The sequence below is a fragment of the Bubalus bubalis genome, chromosome 22 (assembly GCF_019923935.1).
Source record: "Bubalus bubalis isolate 160015118507 breed Murrah chromosome 22, NDDB_SH_1, whole genome shotgun sequence".
Lineage (NCBI taxonomy): Eukaryota > Metazoa > Chordata > Mammalia > Artiodactyla > Bovidae > Bubalus > Bubalus bubalis.
Window position 1 is genome coordinate 31,081,968 of NC_059178.1, and position 20,046 is coordinate 31,102,013.

A 20,046-nucleotide genomic window follows, 5' to 3' on the forward strand; every position below is an offset into this window, starting at 1 on the left:
ATTCCATAATATCCATAATATACCAGAGGAAGATAAAAGTCATCCAGCTCTTCTCCAAATCTAGCCCAGAATATATACTCTGCTCTTGTATAAGCAGATTGTTTAGATAGCTATACCTAATGCCCACATTCCACAATGCCTTTTTGTACATAGAGTGTATGAAATAGAGCTTGGTGGGCTTCCTCTCTGCTGTGGTTTGAGGTAGCCATGATTCCTTAGGAAGGAAAATTGGAACTTCTCTTCCCAACTGAACCCATTGCTAAATATCAGAGCAAAGAGCATGGCACCAAGACAGTGTCCAAGGCAGGAAGGGGGTGCCACCTTGTTTTTTCACTTACAGGGAAGGTCTGGATCCATCTCTGACACTAAGGTCCGGCACCATCCAGGAGGTGTGAAATAATGACCACAGGAATGGAAAAAAAAAAAAAAAAAAAAGACACCACTGTATGGGTAGTGTTCTGTTTCCTGATCTGGTGGTTGCTTATATGGATTATCTGATTTGTGGAAATACACTTAACAATTTGTGTGACTTTCTGTATATGTGTTTTAGTCAATAAAAAGAAAAAAATAAAAGAAAGGAGAAACAGTCAAACAAAAATCTTTCATACAGGATTTGGTGTACAATTATGGTGTACCCTATTTGCACCTGAGGGCAGGTGCTCAGGGCAGGGGCTGGACTTACTCAGGTGTGTATCACAGATGTCTAACTCAAGGTCTGCTGTGCAGTAAGGGGTGGCAGGTTCTGGATGAATATTGCCTTTTTATACAATTCAGTCGGAGCAGGCAATGGCACCCCACTCCAGTACTCTTGCCTGGAAAATCTCATGGATGGAAGAGCCTGGTAGGCTGCAGTCCATGGGGTCGCTAAGAGTCGGACACGACTGAGCGACTTCACTTTCACTTTTCACTTTCATGCATTGGAGAAGGCAATGGCAACCCACTCCAGTACTCTTGCCTGGAGAATCCCAGGGACGGCGGAGCCTGGTAGGCTACCGTCTATGGGGTAGCACAGAGTCGAACATGACTGATACGACTTAGCAGCAGCAGCATACAATTCAGTACAGTAAGAGTTTCATTCACTTCTCCTCATATTTCTTTATATAATACAAGCATCTACACGACCTGTTGCTAGTTGCTGGCTCTTCATAACACTGGCCTCTCTTTCTAGGAATAGAGAGGGGTGAGAGCTCTGTCCTAAGCGTGTTCTGTCACAGAGCTTTGTCTGAACACTGCCAAGCATGCACCAGACACTGCACTAGGAGCCAAGGAGATGGAGATGAACACAATTGTGTGTTAGAGGAATCAGTTATGAACACACTTGGCAGAGGCAGAGTATCTGCCATGGGTCCTACAAACAGAGCACCATGGGAATAGCTCTCAGATCCATCTGGAGGTCCTAGAAGTTTTCCCAGAAGAAGATGACATGTGATCTGTGTAGGGCTTTACCAAGTGATGATTTCAGTTTCTGTTATCATATATATTGTGAATGGTTTCCCATTCTTCTCAAAAAGTCTTCTTTCTGACTCTTCCAGATCAAGAGAAGAGTCGTCTGGGTCTTCTCCAAATCTAGCCCAGGACAGTATTGCAATTGTTTGAAAATGTTCTAGTCGTTGTCAACCTCCAGTTTGTAGTTGGTGAACATATATGACAAAACTATTCTATGTTCTGTCATTTGGGAGAAAGCATGATTCCAAACAGGTTAATAGTCTTTTCAGCAATATACAGTGAAATGAAAGGCACAGTAAGCAGAATACTAGTCCCCCAAAGATATCCATAGCCTAATCCCCAAATCTGTGAAAATTCTAATGATGTTCACACCATTATGGGACAAAGGATTTTGCAAGAGGAATTAAGGTTACAGGCCTTAAAAATAGGCAGATTATCCTGAATTATCTGGGTGGGTCCAATATAATCATGGGACTCTTCAGGTGGCCCTCGTGGTAAAGAACACTCCTCCCAATGCAGGAGACATAAGAGACACAGGTTGGATCCCTGAGTCAGGAAGATCCCCTGCAGGAGGGCATGACAACCCACTCCAGTATTCTTGAGTGGAGAATCCCAAGGACAGAGGAGTCTGGCGGGTTACAGTCCAAAGGGTTGCAAAGAGTTAGACACGACTGAAGCGACTTAGCATGCATGCAATATAATCACAGAAACCGGTCAAAGCAGAACTAAAAGAGGGAGTCAGAGAAATATGAAGCATGAGAAGGACTCAGTGTGCCATTGCTAACTTTGAATATGGAGGCCATGTGTCAAGGAAATGGGGGGCCTCAGTTCTACAGCCAGAAGGAACTATATCCTTCCCAAAACCTGAGTAAGCTTAGAAGCAGGTTCTTCCCCAGAACCTCCACACAGGAGCCTAGCTCAAATGACAAGTCGACCCTGAGAGGAGAATCCAGTCAGGCCCAACTGGACTTCTGACCTACAGCACTGTGACATATATCGTTTAAAGCCACTATGGTTGTGGAGTGGGTTATGCAGTGATAGAATGAGTCTGAGGGGTATTATCAGCAGAGATGTTCCAGGACAAAAAATGCAGGACCATCTGAGCAGAGCTGCCTGAAGAGAAGGGCTGTGGGGAGACAGTGAGGGCAGAGCCCAGATGGTGAAGGGAAGAAAAGGAGCTGGCCCAATGTTGCAGCCCAAGTGCAGGTGGCCTCCTGGCTCCTTTTCTAGCTCCTTCCCTGCTTCCTTCCCAGCTCCTGCTCCAACACAGTACAGGAGTTTGTGGGATGCATTTGAAGGAGCAGCACTCAAGAGGGCAAATGTTGCTTATGTTAGGTAGTTAGAATAGAAAACAGGAGTCCAGAATGGCGGTGGCTAAAAGATAAGGAAGGGAAAAGCCCGTGAAAATAGAACAAAGGAAGATCCGAGGACAGCAGTGAGGAGCTCAGGTAGGACAAACAACACTCCTGGCTGGCCCAATTTACATAAGCCAGGCCCACGGAGAGGAAAGGACATATAAAAGGGAGCCAAAGGGCCGGGGGTCTCTCTCTCTCTCTCTCTCCCGCACGCTGGGGCACTCTTCTCTTCGTGTATTTGGGTCGACATGCCCTCACTCCTCGAGGATGGATTTTCCTGCTATTTTCTAAATAAAATAGAGCTGTAACACGGAGCTGTAACACTGATTTGTCTAAGAGCTAAAACACGGTCTGTTCAAGACCTAAGAGCTATAACACGGTCTGTCCAAGACCCGAGAGCTGTCACGGGTGTGACACGCCAAGGGCTTTAATGTCTGCCACTCCAAATCTTTGTTGTGACGAGACAGAACTGAGGAGCGTACATTCGCCTAACACTTCTTCTTGTTTTCCTCAGGAAATGAAAGGGGCTTCCCTGGTGGTCTCGTGGTTAAGAATCCACCTTGCAATGCAAGGAACACTGGTTTGACCCCTGGTCCAGGAAGATCCCACATGCCATAGGGCAACTGTGCCCATGTACCACAACTACTGAGCCCAAGCTCCACCACAAGAGAAGCCATCACAATGAGAAGCACATGCACTAGAGAAAGCCCACATACAACGATGAAGACCCAGGGAGGCCAAAAAAGTAAATGAAAAATTTTAAAGGAAAAAAAATCTGAGGAGAAAAACAAAGGTGGTTGGCTACCAGGTGACTCTCTTCACCTGACCTCCATGTGACCTCCCCAACTCAGGGCTACACTCCCATCTTCTTCTCCAGCTTAACACTGAGCATGGTACAGATTACATGTTCGATAAGTGTTGAAGGAATGAGAATGCACTTAAAAATGAAAGCTGTAATAAACACTCTCATGCACACTGACCATTAAACAATCTTTTGCCTCCTGCCTCTCTCCAGTTAAAAACATCCTTGAGTAGAGGACAGCAGGAGGCCACCTGCCCAGTAGAACTTAAGGAGTACACGAAATGCTTCTTGCCTTGAAAGATTTTATCAAACAGTGCCCCAGATTCTTCTGTTTAGACCTTCATTTATTTGAGTTCTGAAAAAGACATCTGCCAACTCCTTAACAGCATTGCTTTCCTGTTTGGCAGCTGGAGAAGTGGGCAAGGGGATCCAGAACGTAGGACTGGGAGCAAGACAAAAGTGAAGGAAGCAGGAGGGACACAGGACTAGCAGCAAGAAAAGGACAAAAAAAGGCTGCCTCTCAATGCCAACTGCAAATGATGATTCTCTCAAGTACCAAGAGAGTGAACTGGGATGGCTAGATCAAGGACAACTGCTCATTTTTGGCTACTCCTCCCAGTCAGAGGTAGAATGTCAACCTTTACCCCTGTACTGGGCTGGCCTTAGTGATCTGACAGGTAGAAAGTGCAGCAGAAGTTATGTTCTTGAATTTCTGAGGCCAAACTATAAGGAGACTTATTTTAAGAACCTTCTGAAACACTTAGCCTCTTGAAACCTTATTCTAGGAGCCCCGAGCCACCATGGAAAATATCCAGCTACCCTGACATGACCAAGGTAGGAGCTAACACATCAGGGATTCTATTGACACTCCCAGCTGAGCCCAACCTTCCGTACCAAGGCCCTAAACAAAGGAACAAAGCCATCGTCTCCACCATCTGGATGTCACCTGTGTGCATGCATGCTCAGTCCTGTCCAACTCTTTTGCAACCCCATGGCCTGTAGCCCACCAGGTTCCTCTGTCCATGGGATTTTCCAGGCAAGAATACTGGAGTGCCATTTTCTGCTTCAAGGATCTTCCCAACCCAGGGATTGAACTGAACTTCCTTATCCTGTGTCTCCTGCTTTAGCAGGTGGATTCTTTACCACTGGGCCACCTGGGAAGCCCAGTGTTGGGGTAGCTTATGATCCACAATTGATACCTGGGATAATGAGATGGGCCCAACCATGTTCCAGCTCCTTTTAGGGTTTAGAAACAAAAACCACAAGTCACGCTTTAGAGGAAAAAACCCGAAAACCTGAATCACTTTTCCCCTGACACGGACCCTCCCAAGGGGAAATATAGTGAGAGAAGAGACACATCTCTCAACCTCCAGAATCTCTGCCCTGGATGCTTGCCGATGGTGCTGCTTAGAAGCCCGGTGGTAATAAATGCCGCTTGTCTGTTACAAATCCATTCCCTGAACAGGAAATACTGGGATCAGCATCCCCAGGCTTGAAGCACGAGCTTGTTTGTGGCCCAAATGCCACAGCTGCCCTCACATAAGTGGGGTGAATTCTCTGATGAAGAATCCCCCGTGTGTCATTAACTTCGGAAATATCCCTCATTTAGTCTAACTCTCGTGGTTCTGGCTCAATCACTTCAACTGCTAAATAACTTGTGACAAACGGCAGGATTTCTTGATGTGACAATTACATGGAACCAAGTAATAGGTAAAAGTAATCTTTTACCTGTTGGGTTTTGGGCTCCCTGTGTCACCATCCGCACCCGAGCGCAGGGTTCCCGCACTATTCCACGTGTGTGTGGAGGTCATGGGTGACTATCAGAGTCACAAGAAGACTCTGAGACATGGGCTATTAGTCTAGGTGGAGGGCCGGGGGCACCCTCTTCAAGTAGCTCTGCATTAACTGGAGGGACCCCCCAGACAGCCTTACTCTTGAAACATCACTGGAAAATGTTAACTTCAAATTTGGTGTCAGTACATTTGCAATGCAGAGCAGTAGATCATCTGGCTTTTTATGAAGCCCTGGGGTCCCTCAGACATGAATAGTTATTCAGTTCAATATTCATTAAGTGCCTACTATGTGGGAGGTGCTGCTGACACAGAAATGATTCAGACAATATGCTCACTCATGAAGAACTCAGCCTAGTGGAGAAGATGGCCACTTAATACTGTCCCCTGAAAAACCTCTGCCTTCTGGAAGCTATCGGTTCCTAAGAGGTTGCAGAAACAAAAATGAATCTTGAGCTGGGAGTTTAGGGAAGTGGCCTGCGGTATGAACCCCACAGCTAACTGTGTGAAATTTCTGAGGTGCCCACCTTCTCTGGCCTCGGTTTCCTCATCTGATAGCCCCCCAGGACATTACATTGTCATGGGTTGTTTTGAGAGTGAAATGTAATATTGTCCATGGAAGTCATCTAAAAAGTATAGAACTCTGAAAGTGTGACTGAGAGCCTGGTGTGACGAAGCAGATGGTTAATTTAAAACCGGGAATCCCAACACAGCATTAACCCTTCACGTCTTCCCCCAACACGGCCAGCGGGTACCTTCGTCCCTTCATTTAATAACGTGCCCTCCTGTCATCTTCACTATCCTTCCCCATGTCACCTTTCCCTCCCTCTCTATTCATTTTCTACTAAAATACTGTAAGATGCTCAGATGTGGCCAGGCCCCTGCCGAGCACATGCATATGCATGAGGTAGAGCTCTTGCCCCTCGGAGACACTGATGTCACGACTCTGGGGAGATGGCTAAGTAACCATGACAACATGGTACGGTGCTGCTGCATCCTGCCCGGGAGGATTCTGAGGACAGCCAGCCCGTCACGCAGGCAGCACAGTGACATTCCCTCGGCAAGGAGTGCGGAGTGTCCGGGTGATGGCAGCCAGCCAGTGGTGACAGAGTGCTGAGCACACTTCCTTCCATCTGGCCTCCCCATCCCCACTCTGTGCCTGGAGGGGCATCCCGTGACTTATCAGGCTGAGCACTCCCACTCAGGAGCCGTGGGTGCCACCTCCACTCAGGGACAGCAATGGATGGCCTGGACAGGCAGCCCAGACAGAGCCTGGCAGGTTTGAGTCAGGGCTGTGATCTTTGTCAGTTTCTTCCCATTTTAACCAGATATCACCAACTTTACAGTACCCTTTCAGAAAGAGTTTACTATTTTAAAGTCATTAACTAGGGGAATACAAACTCTGAAATGTGAGCAAAGGAGGAAGGAGGCCTTGCTCTGGATAAAAAGCAGCTAACTTATTTTAAGCACTGAGGGCGCGAGTTTTTCTCTTAAACCACCTTTGAGTCAATAATAATAATTTAGTCACTGTGTTACTTCCCAAATAAACTTTCTCAGATAAAGCTCCCTTGCTATTATATTTTCTAGATCTTTTTTTAAAAAGTGTAACTATGTGTTTAGTGCCCCCATCATGCACTGCTGAGATTCTGGAACCATTTTATTCCATTTCCTCAGCCCCTCCCGCTGCCCAAAAGTAATAATACAGTGAATACTCAGCATGTCTATATTGTACCAGTCAATTTCAGAAACATTTGCACCATTAAAAAATAATAATTTAATGGGGCCTGGGTGTATGAATGTTACTCTATTGTTCAGGGCTATAATTTCAATAGCATTAAAAAAAAAAAAACCTCCCTCACTAACAGGATGTATATTGAGGGCTTTATTCCAAATGTCCTGCTCAGAAAAATCAGACACATGAAAGAAAAAAAAGCAGAGCATTTCTTGCAACAGTAAGTAATAAAATGAATGGGCCATCACTGCTGAAGCATGGGACATGGCAGTGATATCATTCATCCAGTTGGGTGGCTATGTGAGACCCATAGCATCAAGGACCTCTCTCTATAGTATCCCAGTCTTTCTTCAAACCTACCCTCAGAGTAAAATTGCGGCCCCAACAGATCCAGAGTTCTGGGAGGTGCAAGTCACAGGTGGCCCCTAGGGCTTCTCAGATGAGGATCTTGGTTCTGTAAATCTCCCCTTTGCTTCTGTTGGTGCTGATCTTCTTGTCCCCATCACCCACCACATGGCCGTCTAATCCCTGCCACTTCTCAACTGTCCAGGACTGTGATGATCTGAACACTGGCCAGCAGCCAAAAGAGCGTCTCTGGGCTCCACAGTCACAAAGGTCAGGACAGCATAGATATTCCTACTACCTTACAAGAAGGAAGGTTTACATACACACTCGTGAGTAAAAGTATCATTATGGCAAAAATACCAAGTATGGCAAAGTCACAGTTCCTGTGTAGGCAAAGAGCGCAAGGATCACATGAATCATATTACCCTATGGATTTAAAGATGGCGTTCAATGATGTAACCTAGTACACTGAGAGAGAGCAAATAGTCTCAGCTACACTGGACACTTTGTTTAGAACCTGAGGCCACTGCAACAGGTATGTACGGTGGCGTAAGTTCGAACTTAGTCAAGAAGTACACAGTAGAGCCATTGCGTGCTGCTTATCTCTTGAGACATCTCAGATGATGGTTTCCCTGACAATGCTGCCACTGCCGGTTCAGTATGCCAACTAAACTAGGGGGGTAAGCCAGATTTCTGCTCCTGAGTCATAGTTCTTTTTAACACAAGTAAACACTTGACTCTTGGCCCAAAGGGCCAATAAATGAGACGTTCTATATGCTTTGTATTCATCAAGGTCCTTAAAAGAAAGTGAAGGAAGTTGACTCTTACTGATGAATGAGAAGGTAATATCAATCTTACCATAAGGATATTGGGTAACTTACAGAATGATAGAAGGAGTAAAAAATAAGGCTTGAGGCTAGTTTCCAGAAAACATACTCTAAACAAACTCTTGAACTGATCTAGCAGGAAAATAAGCTTCACCGTCACTATCACTGACTATGGGGTCTTGAACTTGCACTGAACCTCCTTCTGCATGAGGAGGCTGAGTTTATGAGCACTGATGCTACTCTTGTGCCAATTACGTAACCTTGCGGTAAGCTCTCCTGCCAGCCTCAGCATGCCAACTCTGTCCTTAGACTTGTTGCCCCATGTCACAAGATGGCTGCCACCGCTCTAAATACAATCATGTTCAAATCAGGAGGGAAAGGCAAGAGGTGTTGCTAGTGAGAGTTCCTCTCTCATATTCCCCTTGTATCAGGAAGCAAAATTTTTCCAAGTAGACTTTCTTTTACTTCTCATTGTTCAGAACAGTTCCCTAATCTCTTTCAATCTTTGAGGTAATCTGAGAAAGAGGGTGCCTGTGAAATGGAGTGGAATCACCCCTTAGGGATGGGCACATTGACAGTCATTAAAGCTGTTTTCAAGTATGTAGAATAAGCATGACACACTGGTTAAAGGGCTTTATTTTACAACACACTGATTCTTTATGTGTGTTCACTGGTGCTATTTCTTCCAAATACTAATATACTTAAAAAAAAGAAACTCAAGTAGGTAAACTTTTCTCGTACTTATGTCACACTGCCTCAGTTTACAATTAGAATGCTCAGCTTCATAATAAAGTCAAAATTCCGTCTTGTGTTACATTCTCCCTAATTTCCTTTTGCTCATGAGTATCCCACATCTGGCCTATAGGCAGCACTTATGCATTCTTTACCCTGGCAAATTCTAAGAAAACACACATTGCAAAATAACCACCTCTCCTTTGACTCATCTATCAGCAGTTTCTACACTCTCCCCTCATACATTAGTTTCTCAGATGGCCTCCAAGTTCCCCCAAGTTTACAAAATACATATCAATCTCTAAAACAGGTCACATTACAGCCCTTCTCACAGGACTGAATGAAGGGGAAATATCTACCTTTCTCTCTGGTAAAGCTAGGATCACAGAAGAACATTAGCTCTCTCTGGAAAGGTCCCTCAAAACAATCTTTCTCTGTTTCTACTATACATTCCTGTATACCCACCACGTTGATCTTAAGAGTCATATAACTGATTTTTTGGTTACTCATTTTTTATCACACGCTACAGAGAAATCTGCCTTCTGACTCATATTGATATATCTTATATCTATCTTTTAAAGGTCTTGACTAAAATTTCTGTCTTATTACACATGAAAATAAAATTGCTCTCTTTTTTTTTTCACATCTGCCATGTGCTTTAAAATGTATCAGTAATATATCATTCAACTTCCCTCTTGTGAAGGAATAATTACTACAGAAATATAAACAACAGAAATTAAAATGAAATATATTAAATAGCTGCTTTCTGACATTGAACAGAGACATGAAAAACTGTGATCCCAGAGGAAAAAAGATACAAAGGGGGAAAAAAAAAGATGAGCTTTATGATTGTCCCACCTTGCAACCTGGAGGTCGTTTCCAGGACTAAGGAATGAAAACTCAAACAAAGCCTAAAATTCTTGTAGAGTTAAGAAAACACTGACCAGGGTTCAGGAAAGACAGAGCAGCTAGAATTTTCAGAACAAAGGAAGATATGCAGAGAAAGGATTCCAGAAATCTACATAGGAGTCCCCTTAAATTTTTCCTTGATCTGTTCATGAACAAGTCAATACCCCATGAGACCAGCAAAAAAACAATTTCAAAGAAAAGAACAATTATTGGGTAGTTATAAGATAAACAAATCCCAGAATCCACACAGGGCTGAGAATTATTAACTTCTCCTTAGAAATGGCACACTTTAGAAATGGAGCTAAATTAACCCAATAATAATAGTTGTTCTAGATTTGCCCTAATTAAATTTAAAGACAGGTCTTAAACATATCAGCTTAGCCCAGTTAACTTAGATTTGTGTCAAAACAAAGTCTAACACTCCTTAAAGGAATACAAAAAGATATGGTGCATAGCAACATAAAATTTACAACGTTGAACATTGAGTAAAACTAGCTAGATAGAAGAAGCAAGGAAAAAAGACACGTAACTACAATAAAAATCATTCAACATAAACAGATCCAGAAGTGATGAATATGATTAGCACAGATAAATGGAATTAAAACAGCTCAACTTAAAGTATACTGAAGGAGATAAAGAAAAGATGAACTTAATAAGGAAAGAAATACCCAATTAGAACTTCCAAAAATGAAAAATAAGAACAGCAACAATGTATAAATGAAACAAATACACTGGAAAGAATTAACAGATTAGATACTGCAGAAGAAAGATTGGTCAACTTGAAGACAACCATAAAAGCTAAGTAAAATGAAGTACACAGGAAAAAGAAGACTGAAAAACAAACAAAACAAAACAAACAAAAACAAAAAAACAGGACTCAATGGTCTATGGCTACTGCTGCTGCTGCTGCTAAGTCGCTTCAGTTGTGTCCGACTCTGTGCAACCCCAGAGACGGCAGCCCACCAGGCTCCCCCGTCCCTAGGATCCTCCAGGCAAGAATTCTGGAGTGGGTTGCCATTTCCTTCTCCAATGCATGAAAGTGAAAAGTGGAAGTGAAATAGCTCAGTCGTGTCCGACTCCTAGCAACCCCATGGATTGCAGCCTACCAGGCTCCTCTGTTCATGGGATTTTCCAGGCAAGAGTCCTGGAGTGGCTTGCCATTGCCTTCTCCGTCAAATAGTCTAAGTATATGTAATTGAAATACCAGAAGGAAATGGGAGAAAGGAGCAAAATGACAAAAATATTTGAGGAGAGAAAAAGAAATAATGACCCAAATTTTCCAATGTGATTAACAACTATAAACTAACAGATACAGTAAGTATGATGAACCTCAAGCAGAATATCACACAAAGCACATCATAATCAAATAACTGAAAACCAGTAATAAAGAGAAAAAAAGTTTTTAAATCAAGCAGAGGAAAAAAGACATACTACATAACATAAGGAAGAGATCAAGTTTCCAAAGACGTCCAGAAACTGCAGTCCAGCATCGCAGTGTTCTGTGGGCTGGTGCAGTTCCCCAGAGATGTGAGCAGAAAGGTCCTCCCACAGCTCTTCCTCCTGCTCTGCGACCCCTTCCCCATGATCTGGAAGAACATGGCCAGCCAGGTGTATGAGCTGGTGCTGACCTACAACGTGGTGGTCAAGGTCATGGCTGTGCTCCGGAGCACGGCCTGGGACACTAAGTTCCTGCTAGTAAAAGCCCAGCGGAACTGCCTGTATGACTGCCTGGGCCTGCCTAGACCACAGCTGGTCCCCAAGTTTTCTCAACTTCTGTGATGCATTTGAAGTTGTGTTCCCTGTAGCTCAGCTGGTAAAGAATCCACCTACAATGCAGGAGACCCTGGTTCGATTCCTGGGTCGGGAAGATCCCCTGGAGAAGGGGACAGCTACCCACTCCAGTATTGCTGCCTGGAGAATTCTATGGACAGAGGAGCCTAGTGTGCTACAAGTCCACAGAGTCGCAAAGAGTCAGACACGACTGAGCAACTTTCACGCACTCATTCATATAACAAAGAACAAAGATAAGAATTAAAGCAGACTTCTTGTCAGAAAATGTTTAAGCCAGAAGACAGTGGAAAGACATCTTTTAAGTGTTGAAAAGAAACATTGTCAATCTAGACTTCTAGAGAAAACTATGCCCAGTGAAAACATCTATCAAAAATAAAGGCAAAATAAAGAATTTATCAGACAAACAAAAGCAGAGAGCATTCACCATTAGTAGAAATGTGCTAACAAAACCGGAAAGAAGTTTTTCAAGCCAAGGATATTAAACTAGATTGAAATTTCAGTTCAGTTCAGTTCAGTCATTCAGTCATGTTGACTCTTTGCAACCCCACGGACTGCAGCACACCAGGCTTTCCTGTCCATCATCAACTCCCAGAGCTTACTCAAACTCATGTCCATCGAGATGGTGATGCCATCCACCCATCTCATCCTCTGTCGTCCCCTTCTCCTCCTGCCTTCAATCTTTCCCTTGAATCTACACAAAGGAATGAAGAACATTTGAAATAATAAGCTTGCGGGAAACATATAAGACATCTTAAAAAAAAAAACTTTCTAATTTTTAATCCCTTTAAAAGATAATTAACTGTTTAAACCAAAAATAATAACCATATATTATGGGGTTTGTTAACATATGTGGAAACGAAACGTATGACAACAATAATGAACAGGATGTGAGGAGGAAATAAAAACATTGATATAAGGATCTCACTGCTCTATATGATGGAGAAGGCAATGGCACCCCACTCCGGAACATCCCATGGACAGAGGAGCCTGGTAGGCTGCAGTTCATGGGGTCGCTAAGAGTGGGATATGACTAAGCGACTTCACTTTCACTTTTCACTTTCATGCATTGGAGAAGGAAATGGCAACCCACTCCAGTGTTCTTGCCTGGAGAATCCCATGGACAGAGGAGCCTGGCGAGCTACAGTCCATAGGGTCACAAAGAGTCAGACACGAATGAAGCGACTTAGCACATATGCATGTGATAAATAAAGTATATTGTACATTGTATGGCAACCCACTTTTAAGGAATGAAACAGAGGTATGACCAACCATGGAGATAAAACAGAATCATTAAAAACTCCCTGGTAGTCAAAAATAGAACATATTTCAAAGGTAAAGCCTATCCTGGGATTTAAAAGTAATTTTGTTGCCTTTAATCAAACACTGCCGATTCCGTTGAGGACTAGGCATTCAGGACTAAACATGGGAGGTCCTACAGTCCGTCTAACCACACTTTTAAAGCAGTACTTGTCTTGACAAAAACGCAAGTGTGATTCCTGAAGGTGAAACACATCAACCCATCACAACACTAGCAAACAGATGTATGAGATAATTCAGCAAAGTCCAGTTACAAGTCAGTATTTTATGGCTACAAAGTCTGGAGCTTGAAGCCAAGTTTAGACTTCTGACAGAGAAAGACAGAGGGAGAGAGGCCAGCAAGTCCAGCTGAGGTTGTACTGTCTTGTAGGCTCAAAGAGGGAAGGGTTATATACCTTCGTTTGTCACTGGATACCATCACCTTGCACAGCAACTGGCACTTAGTAGGTACTCATAAATGTTTGTGGACAGAAGGAAGGAGGAAAGAAGGGGAGAGGGACCTAGTAGTGTCAGGAGTCCCTAGGACAATGTGTCTGCACCTATCAGAAGCCTATGCATTTCTGGCATTTCTTACACACAACAACAACTAGAGCCAGGAGGAGTAAATGTCTTAAATGATGTGGCACTTAGAGAAAACGACCAGAATCTTTTTAAGGCTAATCTTTAAAAAGCACCCGATATAGCCCTCTCAAATGCCTTAAAAGATTCTCCTTGACTTAACCAGTAAGGTTTGTGCCAAGAAATATCCATTTACTCTGACTGCTCAGCTAGCAACTACAGTCTGACAACTGTCCTAAAGATTGATGCATAATATAATCAGGAAACTAGAGCCCCACAAATTGAGAGGTGTGTTTATTACAATACAGGTCTTAATGCACATCAGAGGCCATTCTTCAGGCAGAATACTCAATTTAGAAATCTATTGTCACCCAGATACATCTGCCAATAAATTGTTGGAGAGATGCATTTACATCGAGGGCAAAATACTTTGCCTTATGGTTCCTCCTAAGCTCCTTGAAGATAAAATGGTTTATCCTCAGCATCTTTGCTTAAATGGCAATAAAAGCCTCACCTGACATGAAGGTCAAGGTAAGCAGAACAATTGATATACACAGTGATTCCTCATGGAGCGAGAATGCCTCTGCTCTGAACCTAGTGGGGCTTAAGAAAAGGAATGTTACTCCGTCATAATCCCTCTGGCCATCTGAACATGTGGAATGTGAGGTTTAAAAACGTGCAATCTCTACAGTGACTTAACATCTGGAATGTCTCTATAAGAAACTATTAAATATACAAGCAAAACTATTGAGTCTGTTTTAGGAAAATATTGTCACATGGAGAACCAAAACACTTAATCCTAAATATAGCATCTCCACCCCACTACCTCCACCATTGCAGCTGATATACACACACACACACACACACACATACACATACACACAGGTATACATTTCTACACACATATAGAAGTATATATAATATTATCTGTCCCGCATTCTATTGAAATAAATTCAATTTGCTAGTTGTTGTTCAGTTACTCAATTGTGTCCAACTCTTTGCAACTCCATGAACAACAGCATACCAGGCTTCCTTGTCCTTCACTATCACTCAGAGTTTGTTCAAACTCATGTCCACTGAGCTGATGAAGCCATCCAACCATCTCATCCTCTGTCATCCCCTTCTCCTCCCGCCTTCAATCTTTCCCAGCATCGGGGTCTTTTCCAATGAGTTGGCTCTTCACATCAGGTGGCCAAAGTATTGGAGCTTCAGCTTCAGCATCAGTCCTTCCAATGAATATTCAGAGCTGATTTCCTTTAGGACTGACTGATCTCCATAAATTCAGGGGGAAATCCTTATATGATCCTTCTGTTCTGTTCTTTTCTCCTCCTCTCCTTTCCTTACTATCCTCTCCTCTCTTTCCTTGGGGGTAGACTATTTTTCTGGACCCCTCTCCAGCAAAGTTTTGATTCCATCAATTATCATTCTAAGAAATCCATCCTTTTCTCAGCAACGTGTACCTAAGCTGTTGGAGTGAATTCTGCCCCAGCAACTCCTGCAGTGCAGGCAGGCTGGGGAGGGAGGAGGTCCATCTCAGTGGGATGCCTGTTTATCTTGTATTTAACAAAAGGGAAATGGTTTCTTCCAAGGAAATTTTTTGGCTTGGGAATCCTGAATGTAAACTTACAACAGTGACCTAAGTTCACCTCAGGAACAATATTAGCTGACAACCACCTTGGGAGTGAAAAATAAAATCCCATTCCAGCTCCCTTTGACTGATCTAAGCTTCTTTTGCTGTCATTTAACACTGCAGATCTGATTTAATTTGATGAGACTTCTAAGACAATTTAGAAACTTAAGCATTTAATGCCAACCCTAATCATTCTTCTTGCACACGTTTTCAAAGGTTTCCTGGGTCTATAAACAAAAAGCAGAATCAGATGTGAGAGCAAGAATAGAACTTTGTTTTTCTACTTTTTAGTTTGTAAGTAAAAGTTATCTTCCAAAGAAAAAACTGGGAGGAATGAGTGGAAATTATATTAACAGAAAAATTGGTTGGGGCTCAGCATAAGAAAGCACTCTGTAATGGTTAAAACTGTCACAACCAGAAGGGATATCATAGAAAAAAAGAAGCTTCCCTGGCACAGGAGGGGTTCAAGGAGAGACTTGGGTTGGACAGGGTGAGTTTGGGATTGACTAAACCCTGAAGAGCATCAGGGTACTTCATATGATTCGACAATTTGGGCAAGTTGTAATAAAGTGGAATTTCAGCAACAGAGTAACAGTGTAAAAATGTGGTAAAGGACTGCAGCTGCTAAGTCGCTTCAGTTGTGTCTGACTCTATGCGACCCCATAGATGGCAGCCCACCAGGCTCCCCTGTCCCTGGGATTCTCCAGGCAAGAACACTGGAGTGGGTTGCCATTTCCTTCTGCAAGGCATGAAAGTGAAAAGTCAAAGTGAAGTTGCTCAGTCATGTCCGACTCTTAGCGACCCCATGGACTGCAGCCCACCAGTCTGTGCTAAAAAGGCAACCTAACTATGTTTAGTTAAAAATGAAGGTGCCTAGTGAGAAGCTGCTGTATAGCACTGGGAGCACTGCTGGGTGCTCCAGAAGGATGGGACAGGGGGTGCGGTGGGGGGAGGGAAACCCAAGAGAGAGGGGATACATTTACACAGACAGCTGATTCATGTTGTTGCACAGCAGAAACTAAAACAACATTGTCAAGAAATTGTACTCCAATTTAACAAAAAGTGAAGGTGCCAAAGGACAACAATCCGTATGTCCAAGCTTCATCGTGGGTTACTGCTCTCTTTCTCTGTACTCCCTCCAAAAGGATAACATCCTGGCCAAAATTTGGCACCTGGTTACACGGGCATGTCCTGGGATCGTTGTGGTTTCATGTTTGTATTAAACATTCATGATGAAGTTTTCCTCTAACGTTGCTGTTCAGTTGTCAGAAGAGAAACCTGCACTGTGATTTCTGCTACTGGGGAAATTGCTTCAACTCAAACTGCATTTGAAGTCTGTAAACAGCCTCCACCAAGCAAACACCTGGAGGCCAGCAGCTGCTGATCCCTGCCTGTGGGCTCAGTCTGCAGAAGGACAGGACCCCCTGAGTGTGTGACTGAGGCGTGGAGAGGGGGAAGAGAAGAGGGCCAGAGGAGGGGGCTGCATCTGCTTTGACTTCACCCGTGACCTCTGTCCTCTCCTTCACAAGCCCCTGATCCCCTGAAGGCTTCTTGAAGCTGCTGTGACATCTTTCCTCAATCATGGGCTTCCACGGGTCCACATCCATCATTCCCAAGTATCTCTTTCTGCCTCCACTGCTGTGCGCTCGGCCCAGCCACCAACTTCTCTCACCCCAACGGCATTGCTGCAAAAACTGTCCAAGCCGCGCCCCCTGCCCACGCCCACCCTCCACCACGTGTCTCCAACAAAGAGGGAGGCTGATCCTGATGTTGCAGCACGGATTTCTGTTTATTTCCCAAGGCCCCAACTAATGTAAAAGCTGCAAGAGGCAGGGTCTTTGCTTCTGTTTTTCCCTCACTGTGTCACTGGCACTTGGAACAGCATCAGGCACACCATAGACATTCCGGAAGTATTTGTGGTGCTCAAGGGAATTTTCCACTCGCACCTGCACTTGCCAGGGAGGTATGAAAACTGGATGCTCTGTTTCATGACCACTATCAAAAATCAGAACTTACTAGGCTTAACTGAGGACTTTTTCCTGACTCTTCAACAGGAAACTTGTTTTAGCTCATCCTATGCAGATTATGGACTTATTCCATTTTACCCAGAATAGGACAGATTGATTTCCTTAGTGGGCACAATTACCAAAACACCCTCTTTCTAACACTCTAAAAGATCTGACTTACCCCCTCAGTAAACTATCCATTCTGTTTCTTCCCTGGGATGTGTTTCTTTGCCAAGTCAGTAAATAAATGCAAGAGAATGAATGAATGAATGAATGACCTTCCATGGATGGTCAGGTATGCCCTCAGACTTAGTTATTAGCCTCTTTGCACAACCATGATCAAGGCCCTCTCCCACTTGGAAGGGCTTTTCCCAAGGAGGGTTCTCAGAAAGCACTGATTTTGGAAGAATCTCTGTGGTTCAGTGATAAATAATGGTAGATGGGCTCTACAAATAAATAAACATTCATCTACCGCTAAATATAGGCCTGCATGGTCTAGCGTGGTGGGCAGGGAAAGCCCAGGCTTCTGAGAGAAAGCTGAGCTGAATCATGGCTCCACTCTTTCAGGAAAATTGCTGAACAATGCTAAGTCTTAGCACTTTCGCCTGCAAAATAATATCTGCCTGGCTGGGCATGTGTGTGCGTGCTAAGTCACTTCATTCCTGTCCAACTCCTTATGACCCTATGGACTGTAGCCTTCCAGGCTCCTCTGTCCATGGAATTCTCCAATCAAGAATACTGGAATGGGTTGCCATGCCCTCTTCCAGGGGATCTTCTGATCCAGGGATCAAACCCACGTCTCTTATGTCTCCTGCATTGGCAGACAGGTTCTTCACTACTAGCAGCCTGCCTGGGTGGTTATGAGCTTTAGAGAAAATGTACACAAAGACCTGAACACAGGTTCTGGCAGAGTCAGTGCTCCATAGATAGTTATTAGTCACAAATGGTAGATACTGACTTTACAGGTTAATCTAAGGAGAGCTTCACTATCTTTCTTAGGAGATGCTATATTCATTTTCTATTGTTTTGTAACAAGTTACTACAAGCTCGCTGGCTTAAAACAACACACATCTGTTCTCTCAGTTTCCATGGGTAAGGAGTCAGGACATGATTCCTGGGCCGTGGGTTCTCTACAAGGCTGCAATCATATTTTCAGCCAAAGGCTAGAATTACATCCTAGGATCAAGGGCCCCTTCCAAGCTCACATGGTTGTCAACTATTCATTTCCTTGAAGCTGTAGAACTCATGGTATCTTCTTCAAGGTCAGGGGGAAAGAAATTTATTTCTCCCATCTCTGATCTCTAGATCCTCTTTCCAAGGGCTCACCTGATTAAGTCAGGCCCATTCAGGATAATTTTCTTTTTAACATGAAGTCAACTGAATAGAGGACTTCCCTGGTGGCTCAGATGGTAAAGAATCTGCCTGCAATGCAGGAGACCTGAGTTTGATCCCTGGGTCAGGAAGATCCACTGCAGAAGGGAAAGGCAACCCACCCCAGTATTCTTGCATGGAGAATTCCATGGACAGAGGAGCATGGTGGGCTACAGTCCCTGGGGTCACAAAGAGTCAGACACAACTGAGTAACTGTCACTCACTAACTCACTCCCGCTCAGTTACACCTGCAGAATCTTTCACCTTTGCCATAGAAAGCAACCTAATCCTGGCAGTGCTTTCCCATTACATTTTTCGTATCCTATTAGTTAGAAACAAGTTGCAGTTCCTGTTCATACTCAAGGACATGGCCATTAAGGGTCCTCTTGGAATTCTGCCTGCCATGGGCATCATTTGTAACTCCCGTGGAATCTAAACATTGCTGGCCTAGAGTGGTGATGGAGTCAAGTCAAGGAACACTACTATTAGCATATTTCTCACTCTACTGAGGATCCAAGAAAGCCAGACATAAAGGGGATGGCTCTGCAGCTGGTCAGCAAAAGGGCAATAGGGAAATCAGAACTCTTCACAGGTTAGTTTGAAATTCAGCCTTTCCCCCATAACTCAGGAGAGAAGAATAGTGGGCTGTGTGGCTATGGACTGCTGCTGCCATAGATTAACCAAAATCAACTGGTCAAGGGTCATTGCCCTCCTGGAGATACCTCCATATAGGAAGAATTTGTCATTGAGGAAATGTATTCATTATTGCGCACACACATACACACACAGCCTAAACAGCCAGATGCGTTCCACTGGCATTCAAGGATATCCGTGCCAGTTTCCTCAATGTGGCTTCCTGGGTGCTGAGGTTGGGGGTGGTGAGTTAGAGTGTGTTTTCATGCAGATGAGTAAATGATTCTTCTCCACTATTAAGAGAAGAGAAGATCCATAGTGTCTTTCTTCATATGTGGTCCCAGAAGCAGCAGCTGTCTCTGGGTAGATTGGGTCATCACCTAGTAAGGTCATAGACAGGAAGCTGCCTTCAGAGTGAATTACAATCTGCTGTCTCAACAGCTGGGCCCAGGATTCGAGGGAACCAGCTGGAGAACAGAGAGCAACTCATCCGTGCATGGGGGCAGGGGCAAGCTGAGCCCCTTTCTGTCCTGCTGGCCACGGCGTGTGTCTAAGAGCCATATCCGAAGTAAGACCTCCCTAGAAACCCGAAGATTCATGAATGTACACACAGGTCTCCAGAGCATGACCCCCTCCCCAGCCTCAGACCACCAGTTTTCTGTGTGAAACCTGCCTCCAGGCTCAGACCCCTACAGCCACGAGGCATAGAGGCGTGTCAAGGTTTCTCGGCCAGGCAGAAAAATCAAGTTGACAGCTGGTGATCCTTCTGCCTGATCGTTTCAAAACCATGGGCTTCCTTTCT